We start from the raw sequence: 17,507 nt of genomic DNA, 5'->3' as shown, positions 1-17,507 counted from the left end.
TGGCCTAGGGTCAGGCCCAGGCCTGGAATCTAGGTCTTGGAGCTCCTCTTTGGCATCTTCTTTCTTTGACTCTTCTTTGCCAACTGACTAGGCCAAGACCCTGGTGTCGAGACCCAGACTCTGGGCTGGGCCATGGCATCTCGCCTGGGCTCGGGCCCTGGTCTATGCCCAGGTCTAGGCATTGGGTCCAGGCCTCCAAGCCTGGGCCTTGCGTAGGACCCAGTCTGAGGTTGTGGTGATCTACCATGGCCTAGGCATGTGCAAAGTCCAAATGCCTAGGCCTAGGCCAAAGCCTTGGCCTTCAATAGACCTAGGCCATGGTAGATCACCGCAACCTCTCACTAGGCCCCATGCAAGGCTCCGGCCCAAGCTGGAGACTAGGCCTCATCTGTGGCTTCCCCCCTGGATCAGGTAAGCAGGGACTGGGGAAGATCCTAGCCCCAGCATTTTTCCGGGTGGGAGGCATGTGTGGGGGGCATGGGAGGCCCTGTTTCTTTTTTTCTTTTCTTGGATTTCAATGATTTTTTTTTTCTTTAACTAAAGAAATTGGATAAACATTCCATGAAACAAAATTTGTTGGAAAAAAGCCTCCCAAAAACGAAATGAAAATGAATCAAAATTTTCCCCCTTCCACCCCATGTTATTTGAACATTTATTTACTGAAAGAAAAAGCAATTCATTTGCTCTACTTAAACTAATGAGCTACTAATTGCTTTAAAATGCTGCTTAGTGTGGGACTATTTTATTTCTGACACCCAGCCATAGTTGGCTGTCGCATTAGTGTGTTTTTGCTCAGTGTTTATGGGCTGTGTCTGAAGGACAGATCTTCTGCATTTTGTGCCAATGAACCAAGCTCTTGCTTTTTTTGTAATCTTAAGTCCATATATGGGATTTTTCTTTTGGAAGGATTTCTAATACCATGTTTTCTTAATGCACGTTCCAAACAGATCACCATATTTGATGCCGAGTCAGAAGAACAGCAGGACATTGATTTAGCAATCTTGACAGCCTTGCTGAAAGGTATGTACTTGTGTACCTCAGCTCCTTTTGTGTCTGGTCATGTGGTACTATAGTCTTTGCCCTTTTCCTGCCTGTCAGATAGGCCGATGCAATAAAGTGCGCTCAGCCTGGGGCGCAGGGTAACCCGTGGTTGGCTGCAGGTTTTGGACGTGCTAGACTAACACCCGGTGCAATAAGGGGATTAGCACGTCCAAAACCTGCGTCCAAACAAACTAACTAGTAGCGCTCATCACATGTAAATGGCATATAAATGAGGCTATTAGCTATTACCTCCGATACAAAAGATTGCTGTGCGCCTGACGCACACTTTTTAACACAGCAGAATGAATGCCAGCCCTGGAGCTGGCATAAAGCCTTGCCGTGCGTCAAGGACGCAACCAAAAAATAAAAATTACTGCTTTTCTGTGGTTCCACCTACTTAGTATGGTCTCAATGCTAAGATCTACTCCTTGCGATGACTAAAAATTATTAAAAACAATAAAAGGCTTGATACAAAAAAAAAATGTTTTGGGTGCACAATATGCACACTCCAGGCCGTGTATATTGTGTATGCATATTGTGCTGGTAAATTATCTGCGGCGGGATAATATGGTTGCTCAGCCACGTCTCCTGGGCGCCCAATGCTTTTGAGCACTAGGGATGCACAGTTTGTCCCTAGTGTTTTTTAGCCCGGCAGCTCATTAGAATATTGCATCGTGAGCCAGGAGAGGTGGATGTATGCACATTGAAGAAAGTACGCCCAGTTTGGATGCATGTTTTTATACACATGATGTTGCAACAGCCCCAGAGAGTAGCAGGTTCTCAGCTTTTCTCACATTTTAACATAGTGCAGCATCTGCTGTTTATCTTTGAAGAAATGAATAATAGTAGTGCAGCACATAAGAGAGGCCTGAAGTGGACTGCCCAATCATGTTTTTATTCTTGGGTTTGATAGAACTGGGAGGTCTGCAGAGGTGGTGCACATGCACACACCCTGGCTTTAAAAAAACCCCAAAAAGCTTTAGCTAGCACTCAACAGCAGCTTCTCCTCATCTAGTTCCTCATCTGAAAGTTAGGTTAGTTTTCTTCTTTGGTCTTTGAGGTGGAAAGGGGAATGAATAAAGGAGGGAAGAATATCAGACTACATTAATGATGGTCTGATGCCAAAACCTAGAACAAGCACAACCATAATAAATCACTAGCTAGCAGAAAGAGTGGTCCCCACTGGGGCAAAACAAGCTCTGATTTAACCAATCCTAAAATATAAAACTGGCAGAATTGATTGGGACCATTATCGACCATTGCTAAAATCCTAGAAAAAGCAGTGTTATCACAATTAGAGAGCCACATAGAAGACAATGTATTATACCCAAACCAATTCAGATTCAGAAAAAAATCGATCAACAGAAACCCTACACATTTTCTTATCTGACAATGTACTACAGGGGTTTGACAACAATGAGTCCTAGGTCCTGGTACTAATTGACCTAACAGCAGCCTTTGACACAGTTGACCATACTCTGCTATGCAGTCAGCTGAGAAAAATTGTAATAAACAGAGTTGTTAACAAATGGTTCTCTTCCTTCCTAGAAGATAGGTTATTCCAAGTCAAACTAAGCAATAACATTTCTGACAACTTCCCAATCGATACAGGTGTCCTCCAGGGTTCAGCACTCTTTGCTACACTATTCAACATTTATTTACTGCCTCCACATTACTAGCAAATCTAGGAATCAACTTCTTCCTATATGCAGATGACATACAATTCTACATCCCTTTTGACAAAACATTTGAAAAAACTGCGTCAACTCTATCAATATACATGAAGGCAATACAACAAAAACTTTCTCAACTGAAACTAACACTAAACCCAAAAAAACCCTGAAATTGTGTGGTTAAGGAGAAATAGCATGATAATCAAACCACCAACCCTAGACCTGGGAATTTTTAACATTTATTCATTCATTCATTCATTCATTCATTTATTTATTTATTTATTTTATTTTATTTAACATTTTTATATACCGACAATCGTTGGGAACAACTTATCGGTTTACAGAAAAAAATAATGCAGCAACAGGCTTTACAATGAACACGGAACTCAGGGTATTAATTCTAAAAGATATCCAAAACATAATGAGGAGCTATGTATGGAAAGCATAATTATAATAAATTATATAAACAAATGTAAATGTAAAAACATAATTACATAAACAAGATAAGACCTGGAAAGCTATTTACATTTACAGGGTGCGTCGCTGTGACCTGAGGGGGATATGAATATTGAGAGAAAGTCATGGGGGGGGGGGGGTTGGAATGGGAAATTAGAGGCAAAGGCTGTTGGTGCGATGTATATATAAGGAAGGGGGGAGAAGGTTAGGATTATTCAAGTGAATGCCTGCTTGAAAAGCCAGGTCTTGAGGTTCTGTTTAAATTTCTTTGGGCACAGTTCCTGGCGAAGACTGGGGGGCATGTTGTTCCAAAGCAAAGGACCTGCAATAGAGAGTGCTCGGTCTGTGGTGGACTTAAGTTTTTGAGGGAGTAAAACATTACTCCCTCAGACCAGGTACGGGATCTAGGAATACAGATCGATGAGAATTTCACAATGAAAAAGCATATATGCAAATTAATTAAAACAGGGTACTCCAGCTGAGAATATTACATCGGCTGAAACCATAACTAACAATACAGGACTTCTGCACTGTTCTTCAAACTCTAATATTTTCCAACTTAGATTATTGCAACTTCCTATTACTAGGTCTACTCTCAGGGCTATTAAAACCACTACAGTTGCTACAAAATGCCTCTGCCAGACTATTACTAGGGGCAAGGAAATTTGACCACATCTCCTCCTCGCTGACAGCAATACACTGGCTTCCTGTACAATCCAGAATTCATTATAAAGTATTATCTCTAATTTTTAATATCATCAACATTAACCCTTGCTTAATAGGAGTGACACTTCAACCTTACACACCGCAGAGAGCCCTAAGATCACAAAACAAAGGACTTCTAAAGGTGCCTACAACACGGAACACACACCTAATGCAAATAAGAGACCAAATGTTTTCCATAGCGGGCCCAAAGTTGTGGAACTCTCTTCCAGAGTCATTACGTCTTGATAACAGAAAAAAAGAGTTCCAAGCATGAACTGGAAACATAGCTCTTTAGAAATGCATACAATTTAACATAAAATACCAATATGCCAATAACTTTACTGCTAGCACCAGAGATAATGTTAGTTGAGTAAGCAATATGTACTGAATGATATAAAGAGTCATGTTAGTAAAATTAGAATTTATATTTGCTGTTTATATTTGCTGTTGTGTTGACCTAGTAAATGTACGAATAAGACCTAGATTATGTAATCACTTATATGTTAACCTAGAAATTGTAAGATTATGAACTAGTGTATGGATATGCTGTTGTGTTGACCCAGAATGTTGACCCAGTACATGAATGTTGACCAAGAATATGAATGCTGATAATGTAAACTGTTGTGATCTTCTTTTAGAATGACACCTAAATAAATAAATAGTTTCTGAGCAGTGAAGAAAAGACCCATTAGGCCAATAGATCCAAGGTAATGTCTGTCTCAAGTGGTGTAGAAAAGCTGGAATGTAGCAGCATGTGGGATTGGGGTAAGGATATCTCATTTGTTATAGAGAGGTGCAGGTGCAGCTGAGGTTCATGAAGGGGAAAAAGATCACCAGTGACTAAAGGATCTTTCATTTTTAGGTGCAAATATGTCTGCGTCAAATCAATTAAGTTTGGCATTGGCCTGGGACAGAGTGGATATCGCCAAGAAACACATTCTAGTGTATGGGCAACATTGGCAGGTATGTTTTATTGTAATACTGTAGAGGTCCATATTCAGTAAGTGGACAAGATATCTGGCTAAAGTTAATTGGATAATTTGTCTTTGATATGTAATGGTAAACATCCTGAATATGCTCACCCAAAATTATCCAGCTAGGCCTCATGTAGTTGGATGACTTAAAACTTAACCGGCTATGTTTCAATATAACCAGTTAGGTTTTTTGTTTTCTGGCTTTGTGTGGCCAGATAACTTGCCAATTTATTTGAATGTAATCTGCTTCAAAGTGCCTGAAAATCAGAATATAAATCATGTAAATATATACTTAAATGGATAACTTCAAAATATATTTAGTTATGTAACACTGTCAAACAACAACAAAAACATAAAGAAGGAGCCTGTGGCTTGATTCTCTCCCTCCCTCCTCCAAACTTCATATATGGCCCTGTTGGGCGATGCACCTTCCACCACCTAATTCCCTCCTAAATTTAACAAAGATGTGAGTAAGTGTGTGCAAGAGAGCATGTGTGATTGAGAGAAACTGGTCAGAGATGTGATGTGTGTATATGTGAGAGACAATAAAAGTGACTGGTCAGGGAGATGACTGGAGTTTGTGTGAGAGAGTGAGAGATTGGTCAGGGAGGTGACCGGTGTTTGTGTGTGTGTGAGAGAGAGAGGAAAAAAGCATGGAAGTGAGAAATCTGGGTATGTGAGAGAGCATGGTGTTGTGGGGGGTGTGTGTGTGTGTGTGTGTGAAAGAAAGCATGGGACTGAGAAGCCTGTATATGTGAGAGAGAGCATGGGAGTGGGAAGCTTGTGTGTGTGCATGAATGAGAGAGAGAGACTAGTTGGTAAGGTAACGGTGTGTGTGAGAGAGAGAGAGTCTGGGGTGTATGTATGTGAAAGAAAGTGATTAAGGGAATGAGAAGCCTGTGCATGTGGAGAGAGTGAGCATGGGAATGAGAGAGAGACTGGTGCATGTGTGTGTAAGAGAGAGAAAGTGATTATGGGAATGAGATGCCTGTGCATGTGGAGAGAATGAGCATGGGAGTGAGAAACCTGGGTGTGTGGGTGTGTGAGACACAGTATGGGAGTGAGAAGCCCGTACATGTAAGATAGAACACGGTAGTGGGAAGCCTGTGTGTGTGTGTATATGGCATGAGAGAAACTGTTCAGGAAGGTGACTGGTGTGTGTGTCAAAGACTGATTGGGAGATGATTGGTGTGTGAGACCAGAAACTGGTCATGGGGGTGTGACTAGTATGGTGTGTGTGTGTGTGTGTGTGTGTGTGAGAGAGAGACAGAGGGACTAGTCATGGGCCCTAAGGAAGAGGGCCATGAGTATAGAGCTTAGCCACTACTGCTGCTTCTGGTGTGTGCTACAGCCTGCATGGAAGAGGACAGGAGTAGGAGAGCTGCTGGAGGGGGGAAGTAAAGGTGGCTTTTTAAGTTTATCTTTCTTGATTGACTGCCATTTTAATTATTTTATATTATGTAATGTGTCTGCTTTTTTGAAATATTTTATTGGTGTTTGGAGAATTTTTAATAGTTTTTATGAGTTTTTAATTGTTGGATGTTATTCTGTTCATAGCTGTTTTGAAACATTTATTCTGCTTATTAGTATAATTTTACAATTATTTCTGTGTTGAGATCTATAGCTGCTTGCTAGTTCTGTTTTCCTAATAGGAGGTGTATTGGTGTTTAGGACCTGATTTAATATTTGTAGTGTTGCCTTTCCATAGGTAGGGTTGTTACTGGTTGAGTGCATTCCATAATACAGGTGTAACTGTGTGCGGATTAGTTTATGTACATAACTGCAGATCCTGGGAGTATGTTAGATCGTGTTACTGAGGTGTGTGTGTGTGTGTTACTGAGGTGAGATATTTTACTAGCATGTAAGTGTTTGTATCAGTCTTATTTGTTGTGTTTTCTCAAGAGGACATGCATTGGTGGTAAACTGCTGTCTTTTCATAAGTAGGGCTATTGAGCCTGGTAGTAGAAGGAGTTTTTGCTGTTACTGAGATGACACCAGAACCAGAATACCTTTTTTGTAGGGTGAGTCATATGGGGAATGTCGTAATTCTGCTTTACATCCATTATTGTGGATCAGGGGGGTTCCCGTGGATGCAAACTGTACTTTTACACCTAGCCCTGTGACGATCATGGGTTCAGTGTGTCATGCATGTGAAAACCATCTGTCAGGTGTGTCCCGACAGAAAAAAGGTTGAGAACCACTGCTCTAGGTTGTTCAGTTTCCAATTTATAAATCCAAAATTGCTCTCTATAATTCAGTCGCGCTGAAATGTCTCCTGCTTCAACATAGTATCCACTTTGTCAATAACAGTCCATTTTAGTTGTTCAAAACTATGTTTATATTTGATACAATGGGCTACTATCAGAGCTGTTAGTGTTTTAGTTTTCAGCCTTGAATGATGTTCAATTAATCTTAATTTCACCACTCTTTTAGTACAGCCAGCATAAACCATAGGGCATGGACAAATAATGACATATATCACTTGTTGGGTTTTACAATCTGTCTCGAATTTCCTTGTTACTTGGTATCTAGAAACAGAGTCAGTCCATATTTGTCCTTCTATCATATTTCCACACATTTGACACTGTTCACATTTACGATGACATCCCATCTCTTTATTTTATGACATTCTTATCTGGGAATGTACAACTCTGTCTCTGATGTTTGACCCACGGCAAATCAACGGAGGTTCACTAAATATCTTATGTAGGCTTAAAATGTGCCAATGCTTTTTAATTGATCTTGCTATCACTGAGGTAGATGTGCTTTGCTGTAAAACACTTACCAGTCATGTTTGATCTTTCTTCACTTGATATTTTAACAACTGTTCACGATCACTATATTTAACACATTTATATGCCTGCATTTTCACTTTATTTGGATATCCTCATTTTCAAAATCATCCTGACAGTATCTTTGCTTGCTGTTTAAATTCTTCATCCGTGGAGCAAATGCATCTTATCCGAAAAAAATTGGGAAACAGATAATCCCCTCTTAAAGGACTGAGCATGATGGCTATGAAAGCAAGTTATTTTTGTCTGTGGGTTTATGATTAATAGTTATAACAATCTTTTGTCCTTGCATAATAACCAAAATATCCAAATATGCTATAAACTTCTTACTGATATGTAAACTACAAATGTTTATCAAGAGTGTTGATCCAATCCACGAAATTCATTAAAGCCTCCACTTTTGAAATCCAGATGATAAATGTATCTATGTATTGATACCACTGGGAAATGTAATTCCTCCAAACTGAAGGATATGTAAACTTCTCCTCAAAATCGGCTATATACAAATCAGCCATGGAAGGAGCTAAAAAAGACCCATAGGAATCCCATGATCTTGATGATAAAAAGTATCCTTAAATTGAAAGTTATTACTAGATAATCCCAACTGTGTAAGTTGTATTAAAAATGATCCTGGTATTCTAGATGGACCCTGCGGGATCTTGGTATACAGACCCTGCAGGATCTTTGTATACAGTGACTGTATGTCCATTGTAACCAACAATGTGGACCCTTCTTGAATCTGTGCCCCTGAATGTTTATTAAAAAATTGGATAGGGTCTTTTAAGTAGGATGTCTTCTGTATCACTGACATTTGTAAAAAAAAAAAAAACAAAAAAAAACTATAAAAATAGCAGGTGGTTCTAACTGTTTCTTGTAATGATACTATAGGTCTAATTGGAGGGTTGTATAAGTCCTTATGAATTTTAGGGACTGCATAAATTACAAGCATTCTAGGATACTTTTTAATCAAAAAAGCTTTTCTCATTATCAGTAAAAAAAAATTGGCAGTATCAATTAATTTTTTAAAATTCTTCCTGTAAAACAAATAGTAGGATCTTGCTGCATAGGGCTGTAAAAGCCCATGTCCCTCAAATGTTCAATCATCGATTGTTCATATTTAATCCTGTCTGGTACCACAATAGCTCCCCCTTTGTCCGCTGGTTTAATTATCAGATCCAGTGTGTCTGATAAAGATGATAAAGCTTGTCTTTGCATTAAAGCTAAATTATGAAAAACCTTTTTCTTCTTATTTTCAAAGAACTCAATATACTTTAATACTAACTGATGAAATGTGAGGACATGGGGGTCTATTGGCCCAGGAGGGTTCCACTTAGACCTTTCTTTAACTATTGACATATCTTGAAACTTCGACTTGTTCTGATTGAAATACAACTTAAGATTCAATTTTCTAATGAACCAGCATAGTGCAATCCTGCTATCAAACGGATTATGAAAAGTTGTAGGCAGAAATGAGAGCCCATTATCCAAAAGTTGTTGCCCAGATGAACTCAGTAATTGAGGTGATAAGTTCACTATGGCTGTTGGATCTTGTATCTCAGATTCCGTGATCCTCACCGCAACTCCTGTTGTAATTCCGGATAAAATTTTTGTCTGCCTTTCTTCAAATTCTCTTTCCTGGGGCGTTTCTGCCCAACTGTTCCTAAACAATTCTTAGAAGATGATGGTTCAACTTGTACTCCCTCATTATTATCTTCCGACCCACTTGAACTGTCCCCCAATGAAAATGCGAAATGAACTTCCTTATAGCCTTGCTCCGCAGACTTTTATCCATCCCTGTATATACCTTATTGTTTAAATAATCAGTTTGATCACGTTTGAATTTCTTAACTTTTACTTCCTTAATAGAGCTTCGGAACTGTTCTAAAGTGGTCTTAAATTCTGTCAATTTCCCATCAAATTCAGGTGTAGCTTTTAACGATTTCTCTACCTCTTCTATTTGTTGGCCAATCACAACTGTAAATTTCTTAACTCGATAGATCTCATCTTGTTGATCATCAAATGAGCATTTGTTCAATATTGCTGACCATGTGCCAACAAAGTTCTCGTCTTTCACAAATAACATAGGCGCCTTCTGTATGCGTAGCCCCCTAGGTATTATCTGCTGCTTAATATATTCAATCAAAGTGATACCATGAAGGTCTGATCTGATTAATTTTTTATTCAAGCACATATATTCATCCCAACCGTGAGCCTCATTTGGTGGTTGACTTGATGTGAATAAAGATGTTTCTTTCTTAATGTCCGCTATTTGTTCCTCTGTGTAACTGAATATATTTCTTCAAATCTCCATGATGGTAATTTAAACAAAACAAATGGTCAAATCACATAACACACTGAATAATATGGACCAATATTGTAGGTTAATCCTAGATATCTACAAATCACACCAAACCTACAAACATATATATATTACGGTGAATACATTCTTATGAAGTGCTTATAAAAATTTTTTTTAAGGAGGGAGGTGACATAGCGCTGCTGCCGGGCCCTCCCATCCACCTGCAAGTCCAAATGTCCTTCGTTGCACCCTCCCTCATCCCCCCAAATCATAAAAATCCTTTCCAGGAGGAGCAGGGTATGAACTTAACCTGCTCCTGGTATTCCAATGCTGCTTGTGAAAAAGCAGCCTCGGATCGCCAGGAGTGGGTAACACCCTGCTCCTGGCAGGGATTTTAATAATTCAGGATGAGGGGGGTGGGCATGGTGTTGGAATATTAGGATTGCGAGTGGATGGGAGGAGATGGGAGGATCCAGCACAATTTTTTCATATTAATAGACCCAGGAAGGAGGAAGGGTGTGGAGGCCTGACCTGCAAATCTGGGAACAGTTTTGTTAAATTTAGGAGGGGGTTAGGGGGCTAATGGTAGTGTATGGAATGTGGGGAGAGGATAGAAAATCAGGTTGAATGCACCTTCTTTTTTGTTTTTTGACAGTGCTACTTACCTGGATATCTTTTGAAGATCTCCGGTTAAGTAGCAAGTTATCCAGCCACACAAGGTCTAAAGCTTTCAGTCTAACTTAGCTGGATAGAACTGAAATTTGGCTAAGTTAGCCGGAAAACCTAACTCCTCCTCAAAATTCACATTTTTTTTTAAATCTGGCTAGACTTAAGTCGGTTATTGACTTATTTGGCTAAAATCTAGCCGGATAAGTGGCTCAATATTCAGAAACTTGCCATTTAGTCAGATATAACTTGTGAATTGTCTCATCTAAATGACTTTGAATATTGACATCATAGTACACTAGATATAGAGTAGGGATGTACAATCGTTTTTCCTGAATTAGTCAATGTCAACATAAGAACATAAGAACATGCCATACTGGGTCAGACCAAGGGTCCATCAAGCCCAGAATCCTGTTTCCAACAGTGGCCAATCCAGGCCATAAGAACCTGGCAAGTACCCAAAAACTAAGTCTATTCCATGATACCGTTGCTAATGGCAGTGGCTATTCTCTAAGTGAACTTAATAGCAGGTAATGGACTTCTCCTCCAAGAACTTATCCAATCCTTTTTTAAACACAGCTATACTAACTGCACTAACCACATCCTCTGGCAACAAATTCCAGAGTTTAATTGTGCGTTGAGTAAAAAAGAACTTTCTCCGATTAGTTTTAAATGTGCCACATGCTAACTTCATGGAGTGCCCCTTAGTCTTTCTATTATCCGAAAGAGTAAATAACCGATTCACATCTACCCATTCTAGACCTCTCATGATTTTAAGCATCTCTATCATATCCCCCCTCAGCCATCTCTTCTCTAAGCTGAAAAGTCCTAACCTCTTTAGTCTTTCCTTACAGGGGAGCTGTTCCATTCCCCTTATCTTTTTGGTAGCCCTTCTCTGTACCTTCTCCATCGCAATTATATCTTTTTTGAGATGTGGCGACCAGAATTGTACACAGTATTCAAGGTGCGGTCTCACCATGGAGTGATACAGAGGCATTATGATATTTTCCGTTTTATTCACCATTCCCTTTCTAATAATTCCCAACATTCTGTTTGCTTTTTTGACTGCTGCAGCACACTGAACCGATGATTTCAATGTGTTATCCACTATGATGCCTAGATCTCTTTCTTGGGTTGTAGCAACTAATATGGAACCCAACATTGTGTAACTATAGCAGGGGTTATTTTTCCCTATATGTATCACCTTGCACTTATCCACATTAAATTTCATCTGCCATTTGGATGCTCAATTTTCCAGTCTCACAAGGTCTTCCTGCAATTTATCACAATCTGCTTGTGATTTAACTACTCTGAACAATTTTGTGTCATCTGCAAATTTGATTATCTCACTCGTCGTATTTCTTTCCAGATCATTTATAAATATATTGAAAAGTAAGGGTCTCAATACAGATCCCTGAGGTACTCCACTGCCCACTCCCTTCCACTGAGAAAATTGTCCATTTAATCCTACTCTCTGTTTCCTGTCTTTTAGCCAGTTTGCAATCCATGAAAGGACATCACCTCCTATCCCATGACTTTTTACTTTTCCTAGAAGCCTCTCATGAGGAACTTTGTCAAACGCCTTCTGAAAATCCAAGTATGCTACATCTACCGGTTCACCTTTATCCACATGTTTATTACCTCCTTCAAAAAGTGAAGCAAATTTGTGAGGCAAGACTTGCCTTGGGTAAAGCCATGCTGACTTTGTTCCATTAAACCATGTCTTTCTATATGTTCTGTGATTTTGATGTTTAGTCAGGCTAACCGGTCTGTAGTTTCCCGGATCACCCCTGGAACCCTTTTAAAATATTGGGGTTACATTTGCTATCCTCCAGTCTTCAGGTACAATGGATGATTTTAATGATAAGTTACAAATTTTTACTAATAGGTTTGAAATTTCATTTTTTAGTTCCTTCAGAACTCTGGGGTGTATACCATCCGGTCCATGAGATTTACTACTCTTCAGTTTGTAAATCAGGTCTACCACGTTTTCTAGGTTCACTTAATTCAGAATGGTTCAGGAGAACCAAAAAACGATAGAAATTTTTCCGAAATTTTGGAAAAAAATTCATTTTTGAGTTAGTGCGCGCTAACTCCCGATAGTGCACACTAACCCGAAAATCGGGGCCACCAAAAAACCCCCCCTCAAACCACAGGAAAAACGAAATTCCCATAGGGGGGGCCCCGAAATGAAGCCCAACACGAAATTTTTACCCGAAGCACATCTCTAATATAGAGTAAATCTAAATTTCCAAGATGCTAGGAACTTGGAACTAAATTATTTTCATATTTGTACTTTGAGGAGCTGGGGCTGAAAAAGTTCAAAACTGATACACAATGTCAGAAAAATAGCTGTATCTATTTCAAAGTGCATTTTTCATCATAGGATGTACAATCTTCTATTTTACATTTCCTCAACCCACATACAAGTCAGCTGCTGCCTCAGGAATCCCAATGTGATACTTTACAAGGGAACATTACCTCATGTGCTGAGCTCCAAGCACAGGAGCTCACCCCAGACTTGAGGAAATGCTGCTGCTGCTCCTCACCCTACATGCTGTTGTCACCACCATCCCCGAAAGGCCTAGAGGACAATGAAAGTTTCAGGGTTCGGGTGGGAGTCGGGGAGATCATTCAGTGTTTGTTGGGAGAATGAGAGGGTCGGTGAGTGGATTGTGTCTGAGGAAGGGGGAATTTATGACTTTGAATGAGTACCTTGGAGAGTAGAAGAGGGTGAACACCAACAACAGTATATTATTATTGCCAGAGAGGTGTGTGTGTGTGTGTGTGTGTGTGTGGGGGGGGGGGGGGGGTTTGAAGACAGAAGTTAACACTGGTTGGGAGTGCAGAAACAATGACAGTGGGTGATTGTGTCTGAGGAGGGGACACTGGCAAGTGCCCGTCGGAGAAGGAACAGGTGATATCAGTGAACAACGACAGAGGGAAGATGGATGGATCTGCCTGTATTCGAAGGAAGAAGGGTCAATCTGTGCCTATCTGAAGAATGGGATGGGGAGACATGGGGAACAAAGTCAGAGCAAATGAGTGACTAAGAAAGGGGGTGGGTTGAGTGAGTGCCACCTTGAGGAATGTGGTGGGGGGGATTAATGTGTGCCTGTCTGAGAAGAAAGGGGGAGGGTTTCAGTGAGTGGTAGTCAATAAGAGTTTCTGGGGAGGAGAAGGGGGCAAGAGAGAGAACATTTAGGGACAAGACAATGAATGTTTGCTAGGGAAAATGAACATACAGCTAATACAATTGAATGTATGTACATTTATTTATTTATTTATTCAGTCTTGCATTCCACCTTTCCAAAATATCTGCTGTAGATGGAGAACAAAACATAAAACAAATAACATAGTAGAAGAACATATTCATAAAATATGCCTACAAATAAAATAAAATAATGAGCAGAACAGGCTAATGCAAATTAATTTAGCAGATTACCAATAGCATTGTATATGAGCTGTCATTTGTAGCCTTATATTACCAGTGCCAAAGTCTCATACAATGTTCCATCAAAATTTGTGAGCTATTCTCACAAAGCTTTGGTTATAGACATGTTTTGTTGATATTTTGTTTGTCAGTGTATAGTTGTTAATTGCTATGAACTTCCACAATTTCCTTGCATTATTCATCACAGTATATATCTGGTTCAAGCTTTCAGTTTCTGATAAACAATTTGTTTGTGTATATTTGTGTAGATGGATTCTCTGGTCATCTGAGGGTTAGAAGGAAATGCTTCATTCATATTTGTCAAAATGGGAGTCGTATTTAGACCTTGTTTGTCCAGACTTTTGGAGGTCTGCATATCTTCTGGGAAATGCTTTCATATTTGATGGAAGCCCCAAGTGTACAAACTATTTTGGAGAAATCAGGCCAAGAAATACTTAAAACTTGGCACAGTCATATTGTGGTGAGTTAATAAACTGTCACAGTTTTGCTGCCGAAGACCCCAGCCTGAGGGTAAGAGAAAGTAGTCTGGTGTGGCCATGTGGAAGGAGCTGGGTTTGAATTCTGGGTCAGGTCCGCCAGAGCTGGGGATGTCATGGAGGCAGCGCTCTCACAGTCCCTGCTGGCCGGATTCAAGGCCCAAGATTGCAGGGTTGCAGAAGGAGCCCTGGTGCATGCCCCCGGCATGCACCATGGCTCCCAATACACCTAGTCAGTGACCAGACTAGGTGTATTGGGGAGGTGTGGGTGTGTATGTGTGTGGGTATATATAAAACAGGGGGAAAAATCGCTGGTTAGTTGTGAATGAAGGTTCAGGGCACCACATCCCAGCTCTGGATCTGAATGAGCTGGAGGGAACTGCTGGGCCCCCAATAAGAATAAGAGGGAGCTGTCTTTTCTATCCTCTGAGCTCCTGCTCATTCGTAATTTAGTTCCCAAAAGCCTGTATTGTTCACTTTGCAATTTCTGTTCCTCTTCCTAGCATTTCAATCTGAATTTTCTTTGAGACAGACATGCTCTGCTGAGCTCTTTCTTTTAGAGTAGTCTGATGTTGCTAAGTGAATGCCGGGGATGGATTGGGCAGACTCCACCCTCAAACGCTGATTTAGTGCTGGTGCCATTCTGCTCCTCCCCTCCGGTGATAAACCTCCCAGCTCTAGGTCATCTCTCCCCTTCACCCGTGAACCTCTGCTGCAGTGACTCAATCCACCCAGTGCAGTGAGCGTGGGAAGTAAGCCTGTGCTCCCAGGCTCCACCCTCTGCACCGACACTCAGAGGGGGGGTGGGGCCTGTAAGTGTGAATTAATCCCGGCACTTGCCGCATTATGAGGATCGCGTTGCTGGAAGGGATAGTGGCAGTGGCAGCTGGAGGGGTGCCTTTAGAAGTCCAGGGCAGGATCGCAGAGAGTTGGCAATGTTGCCACCTCCCAAATTTTCCCTAGGAATAAATCCAGGCCTGGTGAGCTCCCTTCCTGGGTCTATTTTACTCATTTCATAAACTGCCTTCCCATGCACGTTCTCCTTCTCTTTGTCTTCCCATCTCCGTCTGCCTTGTTTTGTATTGCCTGTCTCTGTGCAGCCATCCTCTCCTTGACCCAGCCCAAGTACTTATGGCTGGCCATTCCTCTGTTGGCAGCCCACTGGCCCTACATTGACCGCTGCTTCAGGCAGGCCCAGGTACACAGTGGTAATTGGGATGCCTGAGCCTATGAAGTGCCTTTTCCTTCAGATCTTCAGTCATCTTAGCTGAGTGAGATGTGATTCAAAGCTCCGTCTTGTGTATTTTCTGGAGGAGGGAGTTGAGTTGTAATTCCCCTGCCTAGGCTATTTTTATGGTACAAACAGAGGTAGTACCTTTTGTCTTGTTGTGCCTGAAATAGCAGAATGCAAGGAAATAAATCAGGAGGTGCCGGAAAATGTATATAAACATCTTTATTTTTTCCCTTCCTGTTAAATTATGCATTTGACCGTGCTAGTTCAGCTCTTGTTTTTCCCTTTAATTATAGTGTTTTGTTCGTGACCCTTTCTTTTCATGCAGAAACATCTCAAACTGCATTCAGATGCAAAGTTCATACTGCCTTTGATTAGGTTGCAGTCACAAAGTATGCAGACAGGGTTTGCCTGTAGAGCAGATTGAGCAAGAAGGAGGTAGAAACAAAGTTAAGTTTGAAAAAAACAACAAAAAAAGGAAAGGCCTATCTTTTATTTATTTTATTTATTTAACAGTTTTTTATACCGACCTTCATAGTAAATAACCATATCGGATCGGTTTACATTTAACATAGGGTATAACTGAAGGAACAATTCAGGTAAACAATAAATAACCATAGATAGGAATAAGTCAAAGTTACAATCAACGGGAGTCAAAATCAACATTTAAAATGCTTTTAAATGTCTATTGTGGCTCCAGAGCATGCAAAGTCCTTAAGTACACATTATGCTAATTTTGATCTGTATGGTCCATCCAATGGTCACCTTAGAGATGAGAAGGAGCTCACTGTGTGTGAATTTGATTGGGAAAACAAATATCAACAAGTCTAAAGCTCACTAGCAACTTTGGTCTTTTTTTTTGATCCCCTCTCAGTTTTTTACTACCTGTTAATTGTATTTAAGCAAGTCGTGCCACGTATAGCTCGACGAGAGTAACAGAGGGAAAGCGCGCAATCGTAAGCGGGCGAGGGGGAGGGGAGCAGCCATAAGAACGGGAAAAAAGGGCAAAGGGAAGGGGGGGATGGATGGGTGAGCAGGAGGGGAGAAAATTCAAGTAGGAGGAGGCGATTGGTGGGAAGGGGTGACGTCAGGGATGAGAGCGTCAGTTGAGAGGGAGGCTTGAAGGCAGGTTGAGGGAAAGTGTCCCGCCCTCCCGCCCTCTACCAAGCAAATATAAACAAGGTGTGGTTTTGAATAGTGTCACAGTGTTGGTGGGTAACCCGAGCCCAGAGTTATTATTATTGTTGTAAAGGGGAGTTGGGGGGGGTCGGAGGAGGGGCTAAGGCCCTGTGTAGCCGGGGGAAGGCTGCTACGCTGGAAGACCAGTGAGCCGTGGGGCATAGGTTCCCGGTGCATGCTTACTCACGCTGGCACGAGGCGGGGCAGGTGGGGGGAGGGGGGAGGGGTTATCCACCATTAGGGCTCATGGTGGTGAAGGCAAAACTTGAGGGGGAGAGGGGGAGGAGTTGGGGGTTGAAGAGTATGTTATGATTGTAAGGGCTCGGGTTCAGTGGAATAAACTGCGGCCAATTTATAAATGCCAATTGAGAGTTGTGTTTTTTGTGGGACGGGGTGGAGTGGGTAAGGGATACGGATAGAGAGCGCTATGTCTTTCCTCCTTCTGTTACCGTTTTTATCTCAAGTTTATTGTAAACCGATATGATGTGCTTGCGAATACTGATCTATAAAAGCCTTTAAATAAATAAATACATAAACTAGAAAACCTGAAAATAATTCTTA

This window comes from Rhinatrema bivittatum, chromosome 1, assembly GCF_901001135.1.
Source record: "Rhinatrema bivittatum chromosome 1, aRhiBiv1.1, whole genome shotgun sequence".
NCBI lineage: Eukaryota > Metazoa > Chordata > Amphibia > Gymnophiona > Rhinatrematidae > Rhinatrema > Rhinatrema bivittatum.
The sequence above is the reverse complement of the archived record's forward strand: the minus strand, read 5'-3'. Positions refer to the sequence as shown.